The following is a 22,593-nucleotide window of genomic DNA, read 5'->3' as shown; positions in this document are numbered from 1 at the left end:
ATAAAATTTCACTCATTTTACAGAGAAGGAAACAGAGACTTGGGTAGATCATGTTCTTTGCTCAATGATAAAAAGTTAGTATGGGAAGAAGCCAGGATTTCCATCCAACATTTGCCTTCTTAGCCACTAATGTAATTACATGTTTACATGACTTCTGCCCCAATACAGTATGAGTTTCTTAGGAACAAGGATTCTTTACAATTCAGTAAGTATTTTTCAGTATAAAATGCTGGGTAACATTATTCTTTATTTATTCAAAACCTTTTATTGAATATCTACTATGTTCCAGGCATTCATCTAGGACCTAGGAATATAGGAATGAGTAAAACAGGTATAGTTCCGGATCTCATGGAGATTAGCATTTAGTGGCACAGTCATTAGATAAACTACAAATTAATTAAATTTAACTTTTATTATATGTGATATGACAAAATGATAAATGAAAATAAAGAGAACATTTAAAAGGGGGATTTAAGCTAATTTTCAACATTCAGAAAATGAAGATCATGGCATCTGGTCCCATCACTTCATGGGAAATAGATGGGGAAACAGTGTCAGACTTTATTTTTTTGGGCTCCAAAATCACTGGAGATGATGATTGCAGCCATGAAATTAAAAGATGCTTACTCCTTGGAAGAAAAGTTATGACCAACCTAGAGAGCATATTGAAAAGCAGAGACATTACTTTGCCAACAAAGGTCCGTCTAGTCAAGGCTATGGTTTTTCCAGTGGTCATGTATGGATGTGAGAGTTGGACTGTGAAAAAAGCTGAGTGCCGAAGAATTGATGCTTTTGAACTGTGGTGTTGGAGAAGACTCTTGAGAGTCCCTGGGACTGCATGGAGATCCAACTAGTCCACTCTGAAGGAGATGAGCCCTGGGATTTCTTTGGAAGGAATGGTGCTAAAGCTGAAACTCCAGTACTTTGGCCACCTCATGCGAAGAGTTGACTCAGTGGAAAAGACTCTGATGCTGGGAGGGATTGGGGACAAGAGGAGAAGGGGACGACAGAGGATGAGATGGCTGGATGGCATCACTGACTCGATGGATGTGAGTCTGAGTGAACTCTGGGAGTTGGTGATGGACAGGGAGGCCTGGCGTGCTGTGATTCATGGGGTCGCAAAGAGTCGGACACGACTGAGCGACTGAACTGAACTGAAGCTAATTTTGGAGGTCAGCCAAGAAAATATTTCTTTAGAGCAGTGACCTGAATTATTGTTGTTCAGTCACTAAGCTGTGTCTTACTCTTTGTGATCCCACGGCCTGCAGCACATCAGGCTTCCTCGTCCTTCACTATTTCCCAAAGTTTTCTCAAACACATCTCCATTGAGTCGGTGATGCTATTCAATCATCTCATCCTCTTTCCCCCTTCTCCTGCTCTCAATCTTTTCCAGCATCAGGGTCTTTTCCAGTGAGTTGGCTCTTTGCATCAGGTGGTCAAAATATTGTAGCTACAGCTTCAGCATCAGTCCTTCCAATGAATATTCAGGATTGATTTCCTTGAGGATTTATTGGTTTGATCTCCTTGCTGTCCAAGGGACTCTCAAGAGTCTTCTCCATAACCACAATTCAAAAGCATCAATTCTTTGGTGCTCAGCCTTCTTTATGGTCCAGTTCTCACATCTGTTCATGACTACTGGAAAACCTATAACCGACTATATGGACCTTTGTTGGCAAAGTGATATTTCTGCTTTTTAATACACTGTTTAGGTTTGTCATAATTTTCCTTTAAGGAGCAAGTGCTTTTAATTTTGTGACTGTAGTCACCATCCACAGTGATTTTGGAGGCTAAGAAAAGAAAATATGTCACTGTTTCTACTTTTTCCTCTCCTATTTGCCATGAAGTGATGGGACTGGATGCCATGATCTTATTTATTGAATACTGAGTTTTAAACCAGCTTTTTCCACTCTCCTCATTCACCCTTATCAAGAGGCTCTTTAGTTCCTCTTTGCTTTCTGCCATTAGAGTGGTATCATCTGCATATCTGAGGTTGTTGATATTTCTCCCGGTAATCTTGAGTCCAGCTTGTGATTCATACATCCTGGAATTTCACGTGATGTGCTCTATAAATAAGTTAAATAAGCAGGGTGACAATATACAGCATGTGAAATGAGTACAAATGTAGGATAGTTTGTATACCCTTTCTCATTGCCCTTCTTTAGGACTGGAATGAAAATTGACCTTCTTTTTTTTTTTTTTTTTTTTCTCATTAAACTTCTTTTAATGGGTCTCAAATTCTGTGACAGATTTTTGGTCAAGTTGTTTTCATTAAAAAGTACTGATTTTAAAAACTAATAACTTAAACTGCCACACACAAAACATATGGTCCACAAAAACATTCTCCTTTCCTTCTGAAGGTTTTATGATGCATTGTTATCATTAACCAGTCTTTTACTATTAAACTTAAATGGCCAATTGAGACAAACAGTTCTGAGACCGTTCTTCCACCACTGATTAAGACTGGGGTGGCAGGTATTGGAGATAATATTCATTTAGCCTTCTGAGCTTTCTGGGCAGACTTGGTGACCTTGCCAGCTCCAGCTGCCTTCTTGTCCACTGCTTTGATGACACCCACAGCAACTGTCTCATGTCACGCACAGCAAAACGGGCCCAGGGGAGGATAATCAGAGAAGCTCTCGACACACATGGGCTTGCCAGGAACCATATCAACGATGGCAGCGTCACCAGATTTCAAGAATTTAGGGTCATCTTCCAGCTTTTTCCCAGAACGACGATCAATCTTCTCCTTCAGCTCAGCAAGCTTGCAAGCAATGTGAGCTGTGTGACAATCCAGCACAGGTGCATATCCAGCACTGATTTGGCCTGGATGGTTCAAAACAATCACCTGAGCTGTGAAGCCAGCAGCTTCCACGGGTGGATCATTTTTGCTGTCACCAGCCACATTGCCACGACGGACATCTTTGACAGACACGTTCTTGACATTGAAGCCCACATTGTCCCCAGGAAGGGCTTCACTCAATGCTTCATGGTGCATTTCTACAGACTTCACTTCAGTTGTTACATTGGCTGGAGCAAAGGTGACTACCATGCCAGGTTTGAGAACACCAGTCTCCACACGACCCACAGGGACAGTACCAATACCACCAATTTTATAGACATCCTGGAGAGGCAAACGCAAGGATTTGTCAGTTGGGCGAGTTGGTGGCAGGATGCAATCCAGAGCTTCAAGCAGGGTGGTTCTACTGGCATTGCCGTCCTTACTGGTGACTTTCCATCCCTTGAACCATGGCATGTTAGCACTTGGCTCCAGCATGTTATCACCATTCCAGCCAGAAATTGGCACAAATGTTACTGTGTCAGGGTTGTAGCCAATTTTCTTAATGTAGGTGCTGACTTCCTTAACAATTTCTTCGTATCTCTTCTGGCTATAGGGGTGGCTCAGTGGAATCCATTTTGTTAACGCCAACAATTAGTTGTTTCACACCCAGGGTGTAATCCAGAAGGGCATGCTCACAGGTCTGCCCGTTCTTGGAGATACCGGCTTCAAATTCACCAACACCAGCAGCAACAATTAGGACAGCACAGTCAGCCTGGGATGTGCCTGTAATCATGTTTTTGATGAAGTCTCTGTGTCCTGGGGCATCAATGATGGTAACATAGTACTTGCTGGTCTCAAATTTCCACAGGGAGATATCAATGGTGATACCACGCTCATGTTCAGCTTTAAGTTTGTCCAAGACCCAGGCATATTTGAAGGAGCCCTTTCCCATCTCGGCAGCCTCCTTCTTGAACTTTTCAATTGTTCTCTTGTTGATCCCGCCACATTTGTAGATCAGATGGCCAGTCGTGGTAGACTTTCCTGAATCTACGTGCCCAATGACAACGATGTTAATGTGGGTCTTCTCCTTTCCCATTTTGGCTTAGGTTTAACGGTGGTTTTCATGACACCTGTGTCCTGGCAGCAAACCTGTTGCAAAAAAAAGCAAAAATTGACCTTTTCCAGTCCCATGGCCACTGATGCATTTTCCAAACTCGCTGACATATTGAGTGCAGCACTTTAACAACATCATCATTTAGGATTTTAACTTGCTCAGCTGGAATTCCATTGCATCCACTATCTTTGTCCGTAGTGATATATTCTAAGGCCCATTTGACTTCACACTCCAGGTTGTCTGGTTCTAGGTGAATGACCACACCATTGTAATTATCTGGGTCATTAAGATCTTTTTTGTATAGTTCTTCTGTGGATTCTTGCCACTTCTTAATCTCTTCTGCTTTTGTTAAGTCCTTCCCATTTCTGTTCTTTATTGTGCTCATCTTTTCATGAAATGTTCCCTTAGTATCTCCTATTTTCTTGAAATTGTTTTCCTCTATTACTTTGCATTGTTCACTTAATGAGGCTTTCTTATCTCTCCTTGCTATTCTCTGGAACTCCTTATTCAGTTAAGTATATCTTTCCCTTTCTCCCTTGCCTTTCACTTTTCTTCTTTTCTCAGCTATTTGTAAAGCCTCTTCAGAAAACCACTTTGCCTTCTTACATTTCTTTTTCTTGGGGATGGTTTTGGTCACTGCCTCCTGTACAATGTTTCAAACCTCCATCCATAGTTCTTTAGGCACTCTGTCTACCAGATCTAATTCCTTGAATCTATTTGTGACTTCCACTGTATAATCATAGGGGATTTGATTTATGTCATACTTGAATGGTCTAGTGATTTTCCCTACTTTATTCAGTTTAAGCCTGGATTTTTCAATTAAGGGCTCATGATCTGAGCCACAGTTAGCTCCAGGTCTTTCTTGTTTTTTGCTGACTGTGTAGAGCTTCTCCATCTTCAGCTGCTGATTTTGGTATTGATCATCTGGTGATGTCCAGGTGTAGAGTCGTCTCTTGTGTTGTTGGAAAAGGGTGTTTGCTATGAACAGTGTGCTCTCTTGACAAAACTCTGTTAGCCTTTACCCTACTTCATTTTGTACTCCAAGGCCAAACTTGCCAGTTACTTCAAGTATTTCTTGACTTGCTACTTTTGCATTCCAATCCCTCATGATGATAAAGACATCTTTTTTTTTTTTTGGTGTTAGTTCTAGAAGGTCATGTAGGTCTTCATAGAACTGTTCAGCTTTGGCTTCTTTGGCATTATAGATTGGGACACAGATGTGGATCACTGTGATGTTGAGTGATTTGTCTTGAACACCAAGCAAGATCATTCTGTCATTTTTGAGTGTGCACCCAAGTACTGTGTTTTGGACTCTTAGGTTGACTATGAGAGCTACCCCATTTCTTCTAAGGGATACTTGCCCACAGTTGTAGATATAGTGGTCATCTGTTAAATTTTCCTATTCCCATCCATTTTAGTTCACTGATTCCCAAGATGTTGATGTTCACTCTTGACATCTCCTGCTTCAGTTCAGTTCAGTCCCTCAGTCGTGTCCAACTCTTTGCGACCCCATGAATCGCAGCACGCCAGGCCTCCCTGTCCATCACCAACTCCCAGAGTTCACCAAACTCATGTCCATCAAGTTGGTGATGCCATCCAGCCATCTCATCCTCTGTCGTCCCCTTCTTCTCCTGGCCCCAATCCCTCCCAGCATCAGAGTCTTTTCCATTGAGTCAACTCTTCGCATGAGGTGGCCAAAGTACTGGAGTTTCAGCTTTAGCACCATTCCTTCCAAAGAAATCCCAGGGCTGATCTCCTTCAGAATGGACTGTTTGGATCCCCTTGCAGTCCAAGGGACTCTCAAGAGTCTTCTCCAACACCACAGTTCAAAAGCATCAATTCTTCGGCACTCAGCTTTTTTCACAGTCCAACTCTCACATCCATACATGACCACTGGAAAAACCATAGCCTTGACTAGATGGACCTATGTTGGCAAAGTAATGTCTCTGCTTTTGAATATGCTATCTAGATTGGTCATAACTTTCCTTCCAAAGAGTAAAAGTCTTTTAATTTCATGGCTGTAGTCACCATCTGCAGTGATTTTGAAGCCCCAAAAAATAAAGTCTGACACCGTTTCCACTGTTTCCCCATCTATTTCCCATGAAGTGATGGGACCAGATGACATGATCTTAGTTTTCTGAATGTTGAACTTTAAGCCAACTTTTTCACTCTCCTCTTTCACTTTCATCAAGAGGCTTTTTAGTTCCTCTTCACTTTCTGCCATAAGGGTGGTGTCATCTGCATATCTGAGGTGATTGATATTTCTCCTGACAATCTTGAATCCAGCTCGTGCTTTTTCCAGCCCAGCATTTCTCATGAAGTACTCTGCATATAAGTTAAATAAGCAGGCTGACAATATACAGCCTTGACATACTCCTTTTGCTATTGGATCCAGTCTGTTGTTCCATGTCCAGTTCTAACTGTTGCTTCCTTTGCCTTGATTCAAGGGCCTAACATTCCAGGTTCCTATGCAATATTGTTCTTTTATATCTTTTACTGATATAAAAGCATCAGACTTTAATATCACCACCAGACACATCCACAACTGAGCATCTTTCTCCTTTGGCCCAGCCTCTTCATTCTTTTTGGAGCTATTTCTTTTCTCTTCCCTAGTACCATATTAGATCCCTTCCCACCTTCAGGGCTCATCTCCTGGTGTAATATATTTTTGCCTTTTCATACTGTTCATGGGGTTCTCAAGGCAAGAATACTGGAGTGGTTTGCCATTCCCTCCTCCAGTGAACCATGTTTTGTCAGTGGACCTGAATTATAGAGACTTCTAAGAAGAGCAGGTATCAGCCAGACCAAGGGACAGATCAAGGCAGAGAGTATTGTAGGCACACAGAATAAAATGTGAGATGTCCTTGAGATTGAAAGGAGCTTTGGAAATTGAAGAAGGCTAGTGTTGCTGGAATATAGACAGCAAGGATGAGATGGATACGCGATAAGCATATAGGGGTAGTGAAATGAAAGTCACTCGGTTGTGTCTGACTCTTTGCAACCCTGTGGACTATACAGTCCATGGAATTCTCCAGGCCAGAATACTGGAGTGGGTAGCCTTTCTCTTCTCCAGGGGATCTTCCCAACCCAGGGATTGAACCCAAGTCTTCTACATTGTAGGCAGATTCTTTGCCAACTGAGCTATCAGGGAAGCCCTAGTATCTTATCAAACATTCACAAATGAATGAAATTGTGCATGCGTTAGTGTGTGGTAGCTGTGAAGCTATCTAACCTTCCTTTTTACACTGAGATTTTATGATTCCAAAAAAGCCAGTAAATTTCTGCCTTTTAGAAAAGGAAAAGTGAAGCCAGAGTGGTAAACTCCTCTAAGCTCATTAGAATACATTGACAGTCTACCTAACACTTTAGAATTAACCACACTTGTGGTTGCTGTGGATTCTACAAGGAGAAAAGCAGAATGGACCCAATTATCTAACGTCTAAAAGTAAAATGGCAAATCTAACAGATAATTTAGTGTAATTAAAATCAAGCAAATGGTTCCTCTCATCTTTTTATATGGCCTTTGAGATAACATTTTGTCTTGATGTATAAACAAAAATGTTTTAGAACTTTGCCCTAATCTTCTTCAAAACAACAGAAAAATGCACAAAATGCTTACATTAAGAATGTTATGATTTGTTCTTTAATATATTTTAAATCAAATACAAAAAATTAAATTGCCCTATTTCTGTGAAAAGAAAAATGGAATTACATTCCATTTCTTTACGTACAAAGAAACTAAAAAATTACTCTACCACTATCTAATATACATTGTCAAACTTTTCAAAGATTTACATTATTAAAAATTCCAAAGTAATGGTTAAAATCATATATTAATTTAATATATGTGTATCTCTTAAGTTTATAAGTGAAATGTCTGGCTGTTCAAACACATTCAGTGAGCAGGAGCCATATTCAATGAAGAAAATTAAGTAGCCTTCCAAACCTTTCATGAATAGGTTGAGTATCTCATATCTTATGATTCATAATTGTTTTAAAGTAGATGGTTTATTTCTTAATTACTTGAAGAGTTATCATAGACATATGCTTGGACCTCAAACACTGTCCTTGACATTCATGAAAGGGTCTTAAAATTGCTTTGCCTTTTCTGCTTCTCTCCAAGGTCAATGGACAGAACATAAGGCCTCCAGTGTAAGGCTAAACCCTTTTATCTGTCCTCTGAATATCATGGCCTTTTGCCTACTCTGGGGCTTCTCTTAACCAATGATTACTTTGTTCTCAGCAAATGCAACCTTTTCCTCTAAACAAACTAATGGTTCTTTTACCTCAATGTATAATTATGCTCAATTCTCTCTCATGGTAAAAGTAGACCAAAAAAAAAAAAAAAAACACAAAAAAACAAAAAAAAAAACAACAACAAAAACAAACCCTCAAATAAGCCTCCCTTGATCTATAATCTTCATTTTCATTTTTTCTTCATATCAAGATTTGTATGGAGTTGGTGTTTACTGGCTCCTATTTCTCACCTCTCTTTACCCTTCAACTACTTTGTTGCTTCTGCTAAAATGCTCCATTGAAACAGCCACTGAAATCATCACCAGTGACCTCTTAATTGCCATACTTAGTGGGTACTTTTCAGATCTTCTTAGACTGACCTCTCGGGAGCACTTGATACTATTAACCAGATACTTCTTTTGTTTAAATGGTCAAAAGTACAACATTTTATTGTGCCTCAAACCACAGAAAACTCAAAGATTAAAAACTATGATTCATTACTGACTCTGTAAATGAAATCAATCTATGAGAACTGCCTCACAGCTACTTCAGTATGATTGGAGCTGGTGGTCATTTACAGCTCTTTTCCCTTGTCTAGTATTGGACGTTAAGATATGAGATTGCCCTGATCACAATGCAGAGCACAGCCTTCCTGTAAGAAGGGCAGTGCACCAGATACTTCTTGAAGCTGATGGCACCATGAGGAAGAATAAGCCAGGTCCCTAGAATTATTACATGTAAGGGTGCCCACCAGACACTCAATTGAACTATTTTATGTGTGCAAGAGATAAACTTATATTTCTTAAGCCACTGGGATTTATGAATTATCCTAGCATCTAGTATTATTTACCCTGACAAACACATGAATCGTACTAGGTCATTCCTTATCTGGTCTGCTGCTGGCATTCTCTCTATGAACAAACTATATGCCCAGCTACACAAAATACTTTGCATGTATGTATGTATGGTGTGTGTGTGTGTTCTTTTGCCCATGCTATTCTTAATCCCTTTCTCTCTATTATCTGGCTTAGACAGTAAAGAGTTTGTCTGCAATGTGGGAGGCCTGGGTTCATTAACTGGGTCAGGAAGATCCCCTGGAGAAGGATCTTCACTCCAACGCCAGTATTCTTGCCTGGAAAATCACTTTAACAGAGGAGCCTTGTGGGCTCTTACTCTCATTGCATCTCATATAGTCCATGCTATCAACTGCATGTTTGTGTCTCCCCATAATTTTTATATTCAAACCTATTCCCCTGGTATGATGGTATTTGGAGGTAGGATCTTTGGGAGGTGATTAGGTCATGAGGATGGAATCCTCTTGAGTGGAATAGTACCCTTATAACAGAGACCACAGGGTGCTTCCTCACCTTTTCTGCTATGTGAGGACACAGTAAAGAGAGGGTAGTTTATGAGCTATAAACAGGCCCTTGCCAGACACCAAATCTGTGGCACCTAGTTCTTAGACTTAGCTGTGATAAATAAATTTGTCTATAAGCCCCCACATTTATGGTACATTTTAAAATAACAACCTGACATAAGACATCCTTTCACTGTAACACTCATAATATTGTATCATAATTGTTTTCTGTTACCAACTAAACATTTTGAAGGCAGACACCATGTACTTGCAGTGGCATTTCTGCTGCTAGCATTATCTCTGCTACTTAATAAGATGCTCCTAGATTTGTGGAATATATGAATTATAAGAATTGCAGGCACTTTGTTAAATGAGGTTCAAATGATAAATAACCTTTATTTTTTTTTTAATTTTATTTTATTTTTAAACTTTACATAACTGTATTAGTTTTGCCAAATATCAAAATGAATCCGCCACAGGTATACATGTGTTCCCCATCCTGTAGATAAATAACCTTTAAATGAAATTTTATCAGAACGTTAGAGTCTGGCAAAGATGAACAAATTCTTGTTTTATATTTTTCTTTCCTTTAGTTAAACTCTTGCTATTAAAGATTTATAACTTTATAAAAAATAAATTCTTACCTACCACTGGTTTTAGAGATTAGGTTGGACAACAACTACATGAACTAGACCTATCCTTTGTATCTAATTTTCTTAGATGTGATTTTCTATGAATAATAAATTTATCTTTTGCAAATAATATTTGCATATGATCAGTCACATTTTTTTGTATTCCAAATGTATTAATATTTTAATTAGCTGTAAGCAGTAGGAAAGAGATTTATCCAGTCTGCTGTGGAAGTGCTAATATGATTTTAAAAAACAACTAAGAACACTAATTTTGTTGTCAATTTCATATTCTTATAATTACCCTTTAAATAGGCACCACTTTTCTCATGGTAATCACTGCTGTTTTCAAATGGCCTAAAAAGAAGAAAAACATTTAGGCTAATTCTTAGAACAGATGAAACTATTTATTTTGACATTCATTGGCTGTGGACCATGTCCTTTCCAATTCTGAAAAAGACAATGTGGAAATGTCTGTGTTTAGAACAAATAATTTTAATAACCTTATTAGGGTGATTAAAAGTGCAAACATTTTTAGGTGTCAAATAAGATGACTCTAATTCATCTTATCTCAAAGGTCCTGGCCAGTGACATTGGTGGGGGTACCGTCAAATTGTTACTGTGCAAATTGCTCAATAAAGCAATATGAGGAATCAGATGGGCAAGATCTACGGACTTGAGGAATAACTCTTGTCTTTCTCTCCAGTCCTAAGTTGAGCACTTGATAACAGGAGGAAATGTAGGGTGCTTCTTTTAGGCAAGGTCATAATAATTGGAAGGAAGACAAAGTTCATGAAGTGAGTTGTGATGTAGAAGGATAGTTTAGAGGAACAATGGAAAACAGTGTTAGTATAGTTTATGAGGTAGAGATTCATGGTGCTAAATATATATAAAGAGAACAGAAGAATATAAAGATTCTAAACTGTGTCAGAAGAAATGGAACTTGAAGCATATAAAGGACTTTAGAGAAACATCATTTTAGTTCAACCCTTTCATTTTAAAGAGAAGGAAACTGACCTTTAAAAAGGTTAAATCACTTGACCCAGGTTGCACAGAGAGTTAGTGAAAATAGTGTCTCTGGGTTCCTATGGTGGGGATGGGGAAGAACATATAAGTGAAGAAAGGAAGTGGGTCTCTTTTCATTCTGATCCAGAAAGGCAAATCCTTTTAAAAGGATATGCAGACCTTTTTAAAACATATTTGGTATTACCTGCTGAGCTGAACCAAATGCTGTGGTTGGTACCCAGGCTGGGTCAGAAACAAGTGCTTTGTAGAATTTCTTTTTGTGTGTGGATAACCTTCATAAAATTAGTTCATGCTTGTTTTTAAGTTAATTCATACATGGCTGGAGATGGTGTAAGAGTTGCATTGGGTTTGTAAAATTGGGCTGCTGGCATTGTTTTGGGGATCATTCTGCAAATGTTTTGGTGAACATTTTTCTGCCAGTGACTAGATACCTCACGCTATATAATTTAATGTTAATGAATATTTATGTTCTTACAATGTTACTGAGAAGTAATGCTTAAAACAAAAACATAAATAAGAATGATGTAAATATTAAACATTCTGGTCAATATCTGGAAAAGAATCTGTTCTGTGAGAGCAGCTTACTCAGGTAGAGAAACACTGAAAGACTTAAGAAAAATACACAGAATTGAATCTTGCCACAGATACTTTCTTGAAGCCACCAAAAATTTCTGCTTTGTATTTAGTGACTGTGATGAAATTATACTATAACCTGCTTTCTTATTTCCATTATCTTTTGTAATATGTGTTGCATATAAGATAAAGAAATAGATTATAAAGATCAAAATACCTATTTTAAGGGGCCACTTCTGTCAAGCAAAAGACCACCTAAAGATAAAAATTGCACCATTCATAAAAACCTTAGAGAGATCTGACCAATCCATTAATTATTCACTCGAAAGTTTAAACATCCAGGGGTTTTTGAGTTCTTTAACCCTCATTTGATGGGGGTTTTCTTGGTATTCAGTTCAGTTCAGTCACTCAGTCATGTCAGACTCTTTGTGACCCCATGAACTGCAGCACGCCAGGCCTCCCTGTCCATCACCAACTCCCTGAGTCCACCCAAACCTATGACCATTGAGTTGGTGATGCCATCCAGCCATCTCATCCTCTGTTGCCCCCTCCTCCCCCTGAGCTCAATCTTTCCCAGCATCAGGGTCCTTTCAAATGAGTCAGCTCTTCGCATCAGGTGGCTAAAGTATTGGACTTTCAGCTTCAACATCAGTCCTACCAATGAACACACAGGACTGATCTCCTTTAGGATGGACTGGTTGGATCTCCTTGCAGTCCAAGGGACTCTCAAGAGTCTTCTCCAACACCACAGTTCAAAACCATCAATTCTTTGGTGCCCAGCTTTCCTCACAGTCTAACTCTCACATCCATACATGACCACTGGAGAAACCATAGCCTTGAATAGATGGACCTTTGTTGGCAAAGTGATGTCTCTGCTTTTTAATATGCTGTCTAGGTTGGTCAAAACTTTCCTTTCAAGGAGTAAGCATCTTTTAATTTCATGGCTGCAATCACCATCTGCAGTGATTTTGGAGCCCAGAAAAACAAAATCTGACACTGTTTCCACTGTTTTCCCATTTATTTCCCATGAAGTGATGGGACCAGATGCCATGATCTTAGTTTTCTGAATGTTGAGTTTTAAGCCAACTTTTTCACTCTCCTCTTTCACTTTCATCAAGAGGCTCTTTAGTTCTTCACTTTCTGTGATAAGGGTGGTGTCTGCATATCTGAGGTTGTTGATATTTCTCCCAGCAATCTTGATTCCAGCCTGTGCTTCATCTGGCCCAGCGTTTCTCATGATGTACTCTGCATATAAGTTAAATAAACAGGGTGACAATATACGGCCTTGACGTACTCGTTTTCCTATTTGGAACCAGTCTGTTGTTCCATGTCCAGTTCTAACTGACCTGAATACAGATTTCTCAAGGGACAGGTCAGGTGGTCTGGTATTCCCATCTCTTTCAGAATTTTCCACAGTTTATTGTGATCCACACAGTCAAAGGCTTTGGCATAGTCAATAAAGCAGAAATAGATGTTTTCCTGGAACTCTCTTGCTTTTCCGATGATCCAGCGGATGTTGGCAATTTGATCTCTGGTTCCTCTGCCTTTTGGTCCCCTAAATATCTCTTGATGCATATGAAAGCTTATTTCTCTTAAGAATCTAGTTTTTTTCTAAACAATTTATTTATAGAGTCTGTTATATCTATAGCTAAAGATTCTCAATAATTCTTAAAAACTTAATGATAAACTCATATGAGATTTGATCTTATAATTTGCTTCACATTGTAATTCAAATTGTAAACTTAATATCAATCCCAAACAGAGATCTTATCCCTTCAAATACAGTGTATATAAAACAGAACCACACAACCCAAGCCCAGGCTCCTTTTCTCCCAAATGGAATTTTTGCTTCCTTTGGTTATAAATCTTACAAGGATACCAGTCCAATCTCAAGTGAGGCAGAATAGAATGCTATAGTCTTTAGAGTCAGATGTAAATGGTTTAAGTGCTGGTTTCACCCCATTTTGTTGTGAACTGTTGGGTGAACCTCTTATTTCCCTTATGTCTCAGTTTCCTGATCTGCAAAACTACAATAATACCAATCTCATAAATTTATATAGGAAAGTAAATCTATCTATTCCTTTTAAAAATCCTGGCATACAGTAGGCACATAATAAGTGGTAGTGAATTTAATTATCATCACCTTCTAATACAGTGCTTTCTCATGTCATCTCATACTCAGAAATTTAAGTATGATCTGCTGCTGCTGCTAAGTCGCTTCAGTCGTGTCTGACTCTGTGAGACCCCAGAGATGGCAGCCCACCAGGCTCCCCCGTCCCTGGGATTCTCCAGGCAGTAACACTGGAGTGGGTTGCCATTTCCTTCTCCAGTGCATGAAAGTGAAAAGTGAAAGTGAAGTCGCTCAGTCATGTCCGACTTTTAGCGATCCCATGGACTGCAGCCCACCAGGCTCCTCCGTCCATGGGATTTTCCAGGCAAGAGTACTGGAGTGGGTTGCTATTGCCCTCTCCATGAGTCCCTCTAGTCATATGAAATTAAATTCAATCTTTTCCTCCATTGTGCTTTTAATGCTTTCTTTTGTCATTGTTGTTCAGTTGTTAAGTCGTGTCCAACTCTTTGCAACCTCATGGACTGCAGAATGCTAGGCTTCACTGTCCTTCACTATCTCCTGGAGTTTGCTCAGATTCATGTCCATTGAGTCAGTGATACTATCTAATGCTTTCTATATTCTAGCCCAATTTAATCTCCTTTCCCAGGATTCTAGAACATAAACCGTAACTCTGATCAGTCTAGTTTCCTTGTGGTCTCTTTAACTCAGCACATCAATTCATTCATGTTGTCATTGTTCTTCTCCTTCCCTTTGCTTATTGTATCATCCTTACCCCAGGACCTACCCATTTTGTGAACTTTGTTGTTCTCTAGCTTGTATTGCCAGCTCTCAGAGAAGCTTGGAAAAGGATGAAATTTTTCTGTAATATACTCTCATTTTCCCTATTATAGCCTATTCTTCTTTGTATATAATACTACTACTTTGGACATCTATTTTACATTGTAACAAAATAATTTTCTCTTCCATTGAAGCTAGTAGGATTATAATCCAAATAAAGGATGAATTTACGTTTAGGCAGGTTATCTTGATTTTCAGCTAAGCTTCTTATTAGCACATGGGGTTCTCTTCTGTTTCATGCATGATAAAAGAAGTATCAAAAAACTCCTATGAACCAAATAGTAATTATGCTTTAAATAATACCACAATGTGATGGACTATATCCAGAGAGTATTAATAAATGGATCTATACAACCAGGGAGGAGATCTACAGCAATATATCAGAGAGGTCTGACAGGAATCATAGACCTTTCCTATTCATGAAGTACAGCATGGAATAGTGTAGCAATTCTCAAATAGAGATTCCACTCCAGACTTAAATCAATCAGACATTCTTGGATAAAGCCTTGGAAGTATAATTATTTTTCATGTGATTTCTAATGTACTAGGAACCACAAGCAAAGGTGAAAGCTTGTGCTTCAAAAATCAAAGATATAGATTCAAAGTTTGTCTCTTTTTCTTCCTTTAAATGTGATGTTGAACTTCTCTGAGCCTCAGTGTTTCTTTATGGTCATCATTAAATGAAGTGATGTACGAATAGTTTCAGGCTTATAATAGATATCAATTAAATAGGAACAATGCATCTCAATTTAAATGAATACCCAAAAGAAATACTTATCAAATCCATGGTTATCACAGCATTGAGAAAGAGAGCTAATATAACAAATGCCAAAATGATATTAAGTCCTGGACCATTGGGCCAAATATCCACAATATTAACATGAGTAAATTAAATGGTTGATTTAGGTTGCAAAATCAATCGCATAAGTAAAGGATAGGGGATCTGTGAGTTAACAACTGTTGACAAAAAAAAAGAAAAAAAACCTCAGAAGCTTTTGTTGACTTCAAGTAGAGTAAAAAATAAGTGATTCAAACAATAAAAACAAAAAAATACAGTAAAAAACAAAAAAATACAGTAAAAAATAATACGATTCAAACAATTTTGGAGATAGGATATTAAGAAGTTGGGAAGGTACTAGCATATCCAATAATCTTTATTTCTTCTACCACTCCTGCTAAGTCGTTTCAGTCATGTCCGACTCTGTGCAACCACACAGACGGCAGCCCACCAGGCTCCCCCATCCCTGGGATTCTCCAGGCAAGAACACTGGAGTGGGTTGCCATTTCCTTCTCCAATGCATGAAAGTGAAAAGTGAAAGTGAAGTCGCTCAGTCGTGTCTGACTCTTCACAACCCTATGGACTGCAGCCCACCAGGCTCCTCCGTCCATGGGATTTTCCAGGCAAGAGTACTGGAGTGGGGTGCCATTGCCTTCTCCGACCACTCCTAGTATAATAGTTCACTGAAAAAAACTCAAGGGCATTTTGAACAAACAATAAAGTGTGATGCCAAAAAAATATAAATATGATCTTTGGCTGTATTATTTATTAATAACTAACAATATGATATTTAATATTATTGTGTACTTGTTATATGTAATATGTTAAATTTTTTACAAGTTTATTTCCTTTAATTGATAAACTTATCCCTGAATGTTTATGAATAATCATCTCTTTGAATCTCCATTTTAAGCCCACTCCTTCCCAGGCCTAAGCCTATGGAATTTCTACATCATCACAATGACTCCCACAAAATAAGGTAAATGTGCCTCAGGTTTCATAGTTAGTAACCACAGATTAGGATAGTGTTAGAATTATTTCCTTAGTTTTAATGCAATTTTATCTGTATTCCTTTTAATAATTACTTCAGCTTTGCATTTGCAATTTTACTTACTTACTTTTCCTGTGGCAAACCTATACCTTAAAAGTTTGAGTTCATTCTGCTGTTTTTAAGTTGTCCTTTGAATAAAAGGTGTGTAATACTAATTTATGAGAATCATATTATTCAGAATTAGACAAGCACCACTGTTCTGCAAAAAAGGAGCTCACTTCTATTTGCTTGTCTTTCTGATTTGGTGCCCTCTATATGGGGATTTTTATTTTATTTCTTATTTGCATATATTATTTTGTCTTCTGATAGTTCTCCCACTATAATACCTTTTTTTACTAATAACTCTGCTTTCCCCCCACCCCACTATAATACCTTTTTTACTAATAACTCTGCTTTCATGATGTTTATCATTACAGAGGGAATATTTTTCTTTAATATTAATACCTTACATCTCCTCCTTCCCTGCTTGAGAGATATTTACCCAGCTGATATCACGTACTTGTTTATTTGGAATTTCATATGCTTTGAGGAGATTGTCTTTATGTCACATTTTCCATATTTAAATAATTATTATACTTGACTTCTATAATAAATGTACTCCTTGAAGCATTTCACTTATATCCTTTACTGTTATTTAGTGGGGAGAAGAGGAGGAAAATTGAAATAAAATTATTGAAATTCACAAAATCCAGGTGTACCAGTCAGAAACTGGGAGCCAGAAACTACTATAAAATAATCTGAATGGAAAAATATTAATATGTGAAGAACTATTCTCTGTTACAGAGGATTGGCATATTGAAGGATTGGCTAGTGAGGACTAAAGGGAGCTCTAAAGAATATGGGAACAGCAGATATAAGGAGCAGCCACTACCTTAGGGTTAAGGCAGAGTAGTTGAAGATGTCCTCTACCCCTGAGATTGATCCAGACCCATCAGAGAGGGCACAGCCATGTCTCACTGGATAGCAAGGCAGTGATTAGGGTGCCATGACAGAGTAGGTGGCTGAAGATCAGCCTGCCAGCACTTGCTGGAAATCTGCTCTCTAGAATACCAAGGAAAACTGTTCATTGGGAAAGGCCTTGGTGGAGTCACTCTGCTCTGAACCTGTTCAAGGTGGGCAGCGGGGATAAACTGTAGGCTGCTGGGTACTGCTCACCACCACACACTGTAGGGACCTGATGCTGGAGAAGTTGCTCACACTGTAGGAGTCTGCTAAACAAGCACACCAGAGCCTGGCAGGAGAACACCCTTCCCCCTGTTAGGGTGTCTCCAGTGCCCTTAACTGACAAGAGCTTAACACTGTGCATTGTGCATGCTGGCAAAATGAAAATATTTAAAGGGCTCATCTCTATTTTTGAAGAGCAGACAATGGGGTAAAAATCTGTAGCTGACAGACAATAAATTGATACCTGGTATACCAAGTAGCCTGGTTCTAACAAGAATCTCAAGGGATCATCTGGCTCTATTTCCTGTCTTCCAACAGATTAATGCCTAAGCCATCTAACACAGATGGTTGTTAATTCTGTTTAAGCACTGCTTCCCTTTAGAACCTACTTTGCTCTAAAAGCCTAAGTCAAGTTAAATTTATATATGTTCACTAGAGAGAATTTTGGAAATACCTAAAGAGTATAACAAAGAAAACTAAAGTAACTCACAATTCCAGAATTTAGAGAAAACTACTAGCATTTTAAGGTGGATATTACTCTAGACTTATTTTTTCCATTCATTTATTCATTCAATTAAAACTTAGTATTAATTATGTCTGGGAGTAGTAATTGTTAGGTTTATAGGGATAAACCAATCGAGCATCCTGTCAGCAGCACAGAATCTAGTGAGGGAAGCAAATGCTAAATGAATATGTATATAAAAATGTGAATTATATAAAAAATTTTTGAATACATAAATATGTATAGTACACATATATATATGTATAACACTTTGTAATAGTAAAATTGGATTAATTTTATCTATGTTGATTTAGCTAAAATTATAAATATTTACCAATGTCACTAAAAGCTCTTTTTAGAAGTCATTTTTATCATGGTTGAATAAAACTATTATTTAAATATAGCTTTATTTCTCCAACTCTTTCCCTATTTTTGAACAACTTTTTAGCACTGTAAACAATGTCCTCGGCATTATAGCCATCCTCACACAGTGGTTAATGGTGTGGATGTAACCACACTCCTGGGTTTAAATCCCACCTCAATCATGGACTGAGTGACCTTGAGAAAAATCACTTGACCTCTCTGTCTTCAGAAATACTTATAATAACACCTACCTAATCAGGCCTCTTGAGAAATTTGTATGCAGGTCAGGAAGCAACAGTTAGAACTGGACATGGAACAACAGACTGGTTCCAAATAGGAAAAGGAGTATGTCAAGGCTGTATATTGTCACCCTGCTTATTTAACTTCTATGCAGAGTACATCATGAGAAACGCTGGGCTGGATGAAGCACAAGCTGGAATCAAGATTGCCAGGAGAAATATTAATCACCTCAGATATGCGGATGACACCACCCTTATGGCAGAAAGTGAGGAGAAACTAAAAAGCCTCTTGATGAAAATGAAAGTGGAGAGTGAAAAAGTTGGCTTAAAGCTCAACATTCAGAAAACTAAGATCATGGCATCCGGTCCCATCACTTCATAGGAAATAGATGGGGAAACAGTGGAAACAGTGTCAGATTTTATTTTTCTGGGCTCCAAGATAGCTGCAGATGGTGACTGCAGCCATAAAATTAAAAGACGCTTACTCCTCGGAAGGAAAGTTATGACCAACCTAGATGGCATATTGAAAAGCAGAGACATTACTTTGCCAACAAAGGTTCGTCTAGTCAAGGCTATGGTTTTTCCTGTGGTCATGTATGGATGTGAGAGTTGGACTGTGAAGAAGGCTGACCGCCAAAGAACTGATGCTTTTGAACTGTGGTGTTGGAGAAGACTCTTGAGAGTCCCTTGGACTGCAAGGAGATCCAACCAGTCCATTCTGAAGGAGATGAGCCCTGGGATTTCTTTGGAAGGAATGATGCTAAAGCTGAAACTCCACTACTTTGGCCACCTCATAAGAAGAGTTGACTCATTGGAAAAGACTCTGATGCTGGGAGGGATTGGGGGCAAGAGGAGAAGGGGACGACAGAGGATGAGATGGCTGGATGGCATCACTGACTCGATGAACGTGAGTTTGAGTGAACTCCGGGAGTTGGTGATGGACAGGGAGGCCTGGCATACTGTGATTCATGGGGTCGCAAAGAGTTGGACACGACTGAGCGACTGATCTGATCTGAATCAGGCTTTGGAAGGATACAGTAGTTATATATGGAAAGCCCTTAGAACAGTGCCTGGCAACTTAAGCTATTTAAATACTAGCTGTTACATTTATCATTTGTTTACATGTTTGTACATTCTCCTGAGATGCATGTGCCTTATTTTGTTTACCATTATATACCTAAAATCTAATATGGTATCTTATTCATAGTTTGAATTTAATGAATTACATGATAAAAACCTTCCATTTATAAACAAAATCTTTGGTTATGATAGGATGAATTCCTAAAGGTGGAATTGCTAGTGCAAAGATTATTAACATTTTTAAGATTTTGATACTTGTTAAATTAGATTCCAGAAAAGTTTCAATTCACTTTCTGACCACAGTCCAGGAGAATGCATTTCTTAGTCTACTCTTGTCAGCATTAATTAGTAGAATTTGAAATTTTTTATTCTAATTTTTAATATACAGTCATCCCTCAGTATCCATGGGTTTGGTTCCAGGACCCTCGCAGGGACCAAAATCCATGGATGCTCTGGTGTCCTATAGAGGGAGAGGGTGGGAAGATTTGGGAGAATGGCATTGAAACATGTAAAATATCATGTATGAAACGAGTCGCCAGTCCAGGTTCGATGCACGATACTGGATGCTTGGGGCTGGTGCACTGGGACGACCCAGAGGGATGGTATGGGGAGGGAGGAGGGAGGAGGGTTTAGGATGGAGAACACATGTATACCTGTGGCAGATTCATTTTGATATTTGGCAAAACTAATACAATTATGTAAAGTTTAAAAATAAAATAAAATTAAAATAAATAAATAAATAAAATGGCCTATATAAAATTTGCACATACCATAGGCACATCCTCCCATTTACTTTAAAAATGCCTCAGCATGCCAGGCTTCCCTGTCTATCACCAACTCTCAGAGCTTGCTCAAACTCATGTCCATCAAGTCAGTGATGCCATCCAACCATCTCATCCTCTGTCATTGCCTTCTCCTCCCACCTTCAATCTTTCCAATGAGTTAGTTCTTCACATCAGGTGGTCAGAAAGTATTAGGGCTTCAGTTCAGTTCAGTTCAGTTCAGTCGCTCAGTCATGTCTGACTCTTTGTGACCCCATGAATCGCAGCACACCAGGTCTCCCTGTCCATCACCAACTCCCAGAGTTCACTCAAACTGACGTCCATCAAGTCAGTGATGCCATCCAGCCATCTCATCCTCTGTCGTCCCCTTCTCCTCCTGCCCCCAATCCCTCCCAGCATCAGAGTCTTTTCCAATGAGTCAACTCTTCTTATGAGGTGGCCAAAGTAGTGGAGTTTCAGCTTTAGCCTCATTCCTTCCAAAGAAATCCCAGGGCTCATCTCCTTCAGAATGGACTGGTTGGATCTCCTTGCAGTCCAAGGGACTCTCAAGAGTCTTCTCCAACACCACAGTTCAAAAGCATCAATTCTTCAGCACTCAGCTTTCAGTACAATGTAAATAATATGTATAGAGTTGCTAGCATGTGGCAAATTCAATTTCTGCTTTTTTCAACTTTCTTGAATTTTTTTCATAGTTTCCACCTGCAATTGGTTGAATCTGTGGGTGTAGGACCCGTAGATACTGAGGGATGACTGTATTATATTATACTGCTGCTTTTATTTGAGCTTCTTTAATTACTAGTGAGGTAGAATGTTTGTCCAATTGAATATATTCTTTTAAAAAATAATAAAGAATAAAATAAAGAATTCAGTTGAATAAAATTGAATATACCCAATTTTATACTGACATAGAGATTATTTTTTCCTTTAATATATTTATTTTATTGTATATTTAACTTTACAATATTGTATTAGTTTTGCCATACATCAACATGAATCTGCCACAGGTATACACGTGTTCCCCATCTTGAGCCCTCCTCCCTCCTACCTCCCCGTACCATCCCTCTGGGTTGTCCCAGTGCACCAGCCCCAAGCATCCAGTATCGTGCATCAAACCTGTTTTTCTTACTGATTTTTAAGAATTTTTTTATTATTAAGACAGCAAACATTGGTTTTTTGGGTATGACATTTTCCTCTTAACTTTAGTATACTTATTAATTTTTATGTAGTCTAACACATTGATCATTTTATTTGTGATTAAGTACTAGAAATTTTTCATGTGAAAGTAACAAACATCATCCATACTTTATTTGATGTTGTTTTCAACAGAAGTCTTAGATCAAATGGAATCTATTTTAACCCCCTAAAGAGTGAATATTCTCAATATTATTTGTACAGTAATTCATCCTTCCCAAGGCATGCTGATACTTTATAAAATAATATGTTTTTATATTTAGTAACATCTTTGAATTCTATCTATTAACTTCAATGGATTTCTACATTCTACAAGTTTTAAGTGGTAAGAGTAATTTATTATGTTTTTATACTTAGTAAGCCTTTGAATTCTATTAAGTTCCATAGATTTTGCTGCTGCTGCTGCTAAGTCGCTTCAGTCATGTCGGACTCTGTGAGACCCCATGGACTGCAGCCTACCAGGCTTCTCCATCCATGGGATTCTCCAGGCAAGAACACTGGAGTGGGTTGACATTTCCTTCTCCAATGCATGAAAGTGGAAAGTGAAAGTGAAGTTGCTCAGTCGTGTCTGACTCTTAGCGACCCCATGCACTGCAGCCTACCAGGCTCCTCCATCCATGGGATTTTCCAGGCAAGAGTACTGGAGTGGGGTGCTATTGCCTTCTCCCCATAGATTTTAGACTCTGTTAATACCACACGTTTTTAATGTGGTAAGTTTGAGTCATTCTGATACCTTGAAGGGAAAGTTTCTGCCTCCAACCATGCACATGAACATGGGCACACGTCACACTTCCTTCATTCAGGAAATACTGGGTTGGCCA

The 22,593-nt window shown here is 38.6% G+C and overlaps 1 protein-coding gene and 1 pseudogene across 5 annotated transcripts in view; both read right to left on the bottom strand.

Annotated features, from left to right (window-relative positions):
• The window catches only part of ANKS1B (ankyrin repeat and sterile alpha motif domain containing 1B), a 1,161,043-nt gene that overhangs the window by 612,652 nt on the left and 525,798 nt on the right, over positions 1-22,593 (bottom strand). The gene's annotated exons all lie outside the window — the stretch shown is intronic.
• On the bottom strand, positions 2,446-3,897 carry LOC129649215 (elongation factor 1-alpha 1-like; annotated as a pseudogene).

Source organism: Bubalus kerabau, chromosome 1, assembly GCF_029407905.1.
Source record: "Bubalus kerabau isolate K-KA32 ecotype Philippines breed swamp buffalo chromosome 1, PCC_UOA_SB_1v2, whole genome shotgun sequence".
NCBI classification, from domain to species: domain Eukaryota; kingdom Metazoa; phylum Chordata; class Mammalia; order Artiodactyla; family Bovidae; genus Bubalus; species Bubalus kerabau.
This window is presented reverse-complemented; position numbering and strand designations above follow the sequence as displayed.